General features: G+C 37.7%; 1 long non-coding RNA gene across 1 annotated transcript; it reads left to right on the top strand.

The window, feature by feature from the left end:
- Positions 1-1,097: 1,097 nt before the first annotated feature.
- Positions 1,098-1,512, top strand: LOC143585634 (uncharacterized). The gene is made up of 3 exons (XR_013144570.1): positions 1,098-1,179; positions 1,261-1,296; positions 1,473-1,512. It is a non-coding gene; the product is annotated as an uncharacterized LOC143585634 (long non-coding RNA).
- Positions 1,513-7,845: the final 6,333 nt, after the last annotated feature.

The raw sequence follows: 7,845 nt of genomic DNA, 5'->3' as shown, positions 1-7,845 counted from the left end.
CCGATTTTGACATTAGCGGTTTCTCTAATAAAGACACCGCCTGCCCCCTCTAAAGCCCAACATGCTTTGGCGAGTGCCCTTATAGTGGAATCATCAAGAGTTTGGAAATGAAGTTTGATTTATCCCATCGTCAGAAAGCGGTGTTTGAGTGTCTTCGGGCTTCTCGGGCTAAAGATTTCTTAAGTGTTCTCCCTATTGAAGGATTGGGCCAACATATGTCGGCTTTTGAGTACCGGGCCATCCTGAAGTATCGGTTAATGATCCCTTTGTTTCCGGTAGATGAGCCGTGCCCGGTTTGCCGTAAGGTTTGTTCGGATTCTTTTGGCGAGCATGCGGTTCACTGCAAAGAGTTGCCTGGGTTTAAGTACATGCATGATTTGGTGAGGGATGTTCTATGCGATGTTCTTAAACGAGCCGGAATTTCGTCTAAAAAGGAAGCCCCCGTAAACTTTCTTACAGATCCTCAAGAAGGAAGATCTACATTACGACCGGCCGATATACTTGTTTTTGGGTGGGTAGGGGGAAAACACGCTTGTGGCGACCTCACAGGAGTGTCCCTCTTGTTGGGATTAGGGATACTGGATTTGTAGCAAGCCAGGCAGCATTGAAGGCGGCATCGGGCAAGGTTGCTAAACACGAGAGAGCTTGTTTGGAGAATCAACAGGTGTTTATCCCCTTCGCCTTTGACACTTTTGGTTTCTTAGCTTCGGATGTCGTGGACCTTTTGAATAGGGTTCAGAAAGTTGTGTATAGTAACGTATCAGCCCATAAGAATCAAAACTTTGTTTTTAGTCGAATTGGGTTTGCTATCCAAAAGAAGGTTGCGGCGCAGCTTGTTGCCCGCTTACCTGCCACTTCATTGTAAATCGTTTGGATGTTTCTATGAAATATAAAAGGAGCCAATTTGAACTTTTAGATTACATCAATTATATATATATTAAAAACTATCATTTGAATCACTCACATTTTCACTATTCATGAACATGTGATCAAGATAACTCCACGTAGCTTGCTTCTTTGCCATAAAACCTTAGGTTTTCCCCATTTACCTTTTATTTACTTTTCCTAGCATCTCTGATCATTGCCAATTCTCAGCAATCGTTCATCGAGAGAGACACGGATATGGAGGTCAGGAGCAGCGACAAAGGGTGACTTGCGTTTTTCTTTCTATGTCTCCAGGTAACCCTAATTTGACCGTATTTCTCCTTTACAGTCCTTGATTTGGTTGTACTCTATTTGATTTTGTTTAAGCACTAGCAGATCGTCATCTTCATGTTTGAGCTTCAATTGCAAAGAGTGAGGTTTTTGTCTTGACAAATCCTAATCCTATTTATTATGTCCTAAGTTATGTATGTATGTTAGGTCTGCATAAGGAGTTGGACATTTTGAACCTTATTATAAGGTATCTCCATTATTCAAGTCATTTATCATCAGATTGGTAATTTTTATGTTGTCAATTTTGTTAGTGTTAGAACCTAAGAAGCTGATGATAACAAATTTTTACAAGATGTCCTTGCATCGTTTGATAAGCTGGGATTTCTAAGAATCAACGAGCAAAGGATCGTCTCCAACACAATAATTCTACATTTATTTTTGGTAAGAATTCTTATTTAAGCTCCTAAACTTTTATGTTCATGATTCTTTTAACATAGCACGTCTTCTTTCATAAGCATCATTTTTGTTAGAAGCTCACTTTGGTTTTGCTAAATTGAGGTTACGGGTCTTCGGAATACATCAATTTCTGTAAGTATGTTGTATTCGTTTTGTTTAATATTTGTGCATGCGTCTTATGAGTTTAGCCTATTACATAACCCGAACAAATCATGAAAACAAATCATTTTGTATTTCAACAAATTATCAAAACCATGAACGAGTCCACTTCTATTAGGTTGCATTAAAGTTGACACGCCTTTTGTAATTACAGTTAAATAGGCATATCTGCAGGCGTAAACAACATCCTATTTTTGTGCTGCATATTTGGGTTTCTGATAATTTTATATAACAATTTTCATAATAGAGAGCTATTGTCGGAAGCTTGATGTTGCCAAAAAAAAAAAAAACCGTCAGCTTCAATTCACAAAATCTAAACTGTCAAAAGGGTATTGGGAATATATTGGATATTTTGTAAATCTCAAGTATTAAGTATTAGTCACAGTTCACAAATTGAAATAGAAGATATTAAAGGGGGGAGGACTAGATTGTATTCAAGGACATTTTGAGGAAGTTTGGAAGTTAACATTTTGCGGGATGATGTATTCCAACTGCGGTTTGTAACAAAGGAAAAGGTACTTCTGAAGATTAAAAGGTTTAGGTACATGGGCATGGGTTAGCTACTGAGTTCATTCCAGGTAAGAAATAAGTTGAGAAAGTTATTTATTATAATTGGTCAATATTTTAATGTTATTAGGTGTTAGACATGGCTGCAAAACAAGTGTAGTTTGGGTTTTGCTCAAGCTATACAGGGGCGTTCTTGGTATTTGCAAATATTTGCAGCAGATTTTCCCACGAATCGTGAATAGCTACGGATTGTCCACACAGAGAATCTTAGTCCTCGAATGGGTCAAAAGTTACCAAACAGTAAAAGTCATTTGTATATGAGTGATTAAACAAGTACCTGTAGAACCTAGACAATTTTTTTGTATATTCAAATAGCTTTATAAAGTTACCTACTTCATACACGTAATCTACAATTGGGGAACCATTCCATATATCACCTACCTGCGAATGCACTAATGGATCCGCACGCTGCAACGCGCGGGTAAAAATGCTTGTTAATATTAATTTGGGTGGATTAACTTGCAGATAAAAGCACATACCACACAAAAAAAAGATGACACCTGTTGGGCAATTCAAGTGGCAATCATATAATGAAGAAACTTCATCTTATGACTGGGTTAGAGATGTCCTATGGGATGTGCTTAGGCATGCTGGGATCTCAGCCAAAAAAGAGACACCTGTTAACTTTCTGACTGATCCGAGAGAGGGAAGATCTACACTGCGTCCTGCGGACGTTCTTGTGTTTGGATGGGCAGGGGGTAAGCATGCATATGTCGACCTCACTGGGGTGTCACCATTGGTGGGGTTGAGAGACAGTGGTTTCTTTCCGAGACAGGCGGTTTTGAGGGCGGAATCTAGGAAGGTTGCTAAGCATGAGGCAGCGTGTTTGGAGAATCAGCACGTGTTCATTCCATTTGTCTTCGACACATTTGGATCTCTAGCTCCCGAGGCGGTTCGCTTCTTGGATCGAATGCAGAAGGTTGTCCACAGTAACTCGCAGAGCCCGAAGAACCAAGGATTTATATTTAGTAGAATAGGCTTTGCGATCCAAAAGGGGATAGCGGCACAACTTGTTGTTCGCTTACCCGTTATCCAGATGTAGTTTAGTTTGTGTTTAAGAGATTATTTTCTAAATGTCTTCAGCTAGTTGAAGGAAAAAAAAATCTGATGAAGAAGACCGTGACACGCTTGCATTTATAGGGTTATATGAGCAACCAAATGTTACTACTTACTAGAGATGCTTCTGATTACTTATGGTACATTGCAGAGTGAGTATTTGTGATTTCTTGATAATAATAAAAACATTTTGATAGCTATAAAATATTGTATGATTAGAAACACTATCACAAGTGTGTTGTGTATTTGATTTTACAGAGTAGATATATGACCACATGAAGACTTACTTGCAAACAAGGCAGTTTCCCGTGCTCATGGTTATTACTGTTGTTTGTTTGGTCCTATTAGAGGAACGGTATGGGGATTGTTAAAGAATCTGAAGTTAACATTTGGTCAAAGTGTAAAGTTGATAGGAGTTTTTAACCAAAATGGGTTAGGAGGAATATATTTATCAAAATGGGGAGTTTGAAACTTATTTATCAAAATAGATTTTTTCATGTAAACTTATCTTTTCTCAATCATAATCTTTTGAGCAAATTACCAAAATAGCTAGTTTCATGAGAGAGAAAATGCAAAATAACACGTGAGATTTGAAATTCCCAAATAGCCCTTCTAATCTCACGTACACGTGAGTTTGCAAGATTCCCGTGACTTTTCGTGGTCCAATCAGATTCTGCTAAGTGTGTTCCACTCCCACCTACCACGATATTTTTCATCCCAAATCTGTCGGAAACGTAACTTTTGACACAAAATATAACCTGAGAAAAACCAACTGTAACGTGATGTTTCAAGCTGTTTTTATCAGCAACGTGGGTTTTCAAATAAGATGGATTTGAAAGGTTTTTTGAAATTCATCTCCTTAGATGAATTTCAACGTATAATCCGTATAACATAAATTTGGTTCTTATTTTATCGGGTCCATCAATAATTGACATGCAACATATTTAGGGGAAACTTTAACGTAAAACATATAATCCGGATACATTTTAACGTTGAACATATATTTGGGACATCTTTTAACGTATAACATAAATTGTTCCTTATTTTATCGGGCCCACCAATAATTGATATGCAACATACTTTTGGAAAACATTAACGTAAAACATATAATCCGGATACATTTTAACGTTGAACATATTTATGGCTCATCTTTTAACGTATAACATTAATTTGGTACAAATGTCATAGGCTCATCCAATAATGTAGACTACATTTTTTTGGGTAATTGGAGATAGGTTTTGGAGTTGGGTATTGTTTATGTGTAAATGGATGAGTCTGGGATGGAATCGAAACTAGAGAATGGGAATAACGAAAAAATCAAAAAATCTAGGAGAAGGTGGAAGATGAAGATGATGAATAATGATGAAAGTGATGAAGATGATTAAGGTGAGGAGTTGAGAGGTTGAGGACTTTGGTTAAAGCTCCGGTGGCGGTGACGGTGACCGGAATAATGATGAAGGTGATGAAGATGATTAAGGTGATGGTGATGAAGATGAAGATGAAGATGGTTTTAAAAAAAAAACAAAATATATTTGAAATTCATCTAAGGAGATGAATTTCAAAAACCTTTCAAATCCATCTTATTTGAAAACTCACGTTGCCGATAAAAACAGCTTGAAACATCACGTTACAGTTTGTTTTTTCAGGTTATATTTTGTGTCAAAAGTTACGTTTCCGACAGATTTGGGATGAAAAATATCGTGGTAGGTGGGAGTGGAACACTTGGCAGAATCTGATTGGACCACGAAAAGTCACGGGGAATCTCGCAAACTCACGTGTACGTGAGATTAGAAGGTGTAAGGCCCCGTTACCGGTAGCCCTACTTTCGTGTTGGATTTACTCATAAACGCAGTTCTAAATATCAGAGTTAATTAAAACATTCGCGGAATATAAAAACTTTCATAAAACATTTCATAGCAAAACACATCTTGTCTTAAAACATCTTGTCTTTCAAAATGAACAAAACATTAAACTTAAACGTTTTGAATCTTCCGATGCCAGCCTCTTATTCAGTGCCACGTGTCTCCTCAAGCGAGCTGTCTCATCCTACTCACCTGCGTGCATACTAAAAGTCAGCTACGCTGAGTGAGTTCTAGTTAATCATACATTATACAATACACATAAACTTATATTCTTTCAATCATACTTTCATACTTCCATACTTTCATACTTTCTTTTGTACTAACTTGCTTTCATATCTTATGTTATAAAGAGCATTACGCCCTACGTTCCTCGAGTATTATTAGGGTTCGGTACCCTCCTTCCTCGAGTATTATTAGGGCTCGGTACCCTCTTTCCTCGAGTATTATTAGGGCTTGGTACCCTCTTTCCTCGAATATTAGTAAGGTTTGGTTCCCTAGTTCTCGAATATTAGTAGGGTTCGATTCCCTCTTCGTTACCATACAACCATACATCATACCTCGAGTATTATTAGGGCTCGGTACCCTTTTCGTAACCATACAACCATACAACCATCCTTTCCTTCTTTTATTAACTTTTATCACGTTCATACACATAAGCATACATATCTTACTTACCTTATATATAGTGTTACAACCTGACAGTACGTGCAATATCCGAAGATTGTTCACGTACCATCAAGCAATCATTCATACATTTCACATTATTCACATAAGGCATGCACTTATCTCTTAGGATAAGCGTATTAACAAACATATTGAGTATGCACACAGCCCCGAAATCATAACACATAAATGGGGCTAGAAACTCACCTGAATCCTGTTACGCTCTCCGTTAATCGTTATTCCCTTCTTGAGCTGTGCACGGCTAACTGTATAATATTTACATGTATCAATTAACTACTACTACTCATGTTGTATTTCTATCTTTATATAACCCACAACGAACGGGGGTCCGGGGGCAGCGCCCCTGGCAGCGGGGTCTTGGGGCGGCAACCCCTAGCAGGGTCCAAGGGGCAGAGCCCCTGGCTGGGGTCGAGCTGCCAGGTCAGCTTGGAAAAATTTTATTTCCATTAACTGTCTTAACACATTTTTCATTAGGTTTTTAATTTACTTTCTAATTTGCTAACTCCAGCGAACTTATCATTAAGCGAACTTAACATTAAGCGAACTTACTGTAAGCGAACTTAGTGTTAAGCGAACTTAACATTAAGCGAACTTACTGTAAGCGAACTTAGTGTTAAGCGAACTTAACATTAAGCGAAGTTAAGCATTCAGCGATCTTAACTCAGGCGAAGTTAGTGATCGGCGAAGTTAACCCTAGGCGAACATATGCCAGGCGAAGTTGAGAATTAGCGAATTTAGCCTTAGGCGAAGTTATCATGGGCGAACTTATCACCAGGCGAAGTTACAGTTAGGCGAACTTGGCTTTAGGCGAACTTGCTTGCAAGCGAACTTGCATGAAGGCGAAGTTATGGCTTGTAGGCGAAGTTGCCCAGCTGCCGTCTCTGTTCAAACTTAATCACCAAAATCACCCTTATTTCATCGAGAATTTCTTGGATATTACGTTAACTAACTCCGCGATCATTCCCATGGCCTAGTTCGGGTAAAACTTAGCCCGGAAAGACATAAAGTTTGGAGCTTTCAGCTTAAAACGTTTAATAACAAGTCGCCGTACATAGCCATAGGTTTGTCAAGTTCATTTCCAAGATCAAGTTTGTTACTTTACGTTTCGTTTAGACCCGATTTACTTTATGTTTAAGTTTCAAAGCTAACCGATCCTAAAAACGTAAACTTTAAGGTAAAAGGCATACCTTTACGCGTTCGGTGTGGTCGTGGTTTGCTTGGTTATCTCGTATCTAGCTCGTATATCGAAGGTCTAATAATGGTTGGCTTGATTTTGGACTTGAGTCCCGTTCTCTCTCTCTCGCGGCCGTGTGAGGTGAAGGATGTGTGTGTTTTTGAGTGTGTAGAGATTAAGATGGAATGAAATGAGGTTTAGGGTTTTATGGTGGTTTAGGAGGATATTTATACCTCTTGAAGCCCGTGGACCTAAAGCCCATTACCACTTAATCCACCTTAATTAATCTAAGTCCGTGATCCGTTCTTTACTCAACATTAAATAAATTAATAACGCGAAATCACTAAACGTAACTTTCTTTATTTAACATTATAATATTTTAGGATGTTACAGAAGGGCTATTTTGAGAATTTCAAATCTCACGTGCTATTTTGCATTTTCTCTCTCATGAAATGGGCCATTTTGGTAATTTGCTCTAATCTTTTTGTGTAAAATAATAAAAAATAAAAAAACTTACTTTCTTACTCTTTTTTTTTCTCCTCCGATTTTATTTTTCAAAATAATTGAGATTTTTTTTTTTAAAAAAGGTCTCTACAAAATGAAAGAAAATGAATTTTGGTTTAAAGTAAAATACAACAAGAAATAAAACAAGCAAAATCACGATTTAACAGCATTAATCTGTATTATCTCTAAAGGTCATTACGGAGAGCAAAATCCCTTCTCTGTTTAAAA

Source organism: Bidens hawaiensis, unplaced genomic scaffold (assembly GCF_021521415.1).
Source record: "Bidens hawaiensis isolate Kalapana, Puna unplaced genomic scaffold, B.hawaiensis_p1.1 tig00033921_1, whole genome shotgun sequence".
In the NCBI taxonomy this organism is placed as follows: domain Eukaryota; kingdom Viridiplantae; phylum Streptophyta; class Magnoliopsida; order Asterales; family Asteraceae; genus Bidens; species Bidens hawaiensis.
This window is presented reverse-complemented; position numbering and strand designations above follow the sequence as displayed.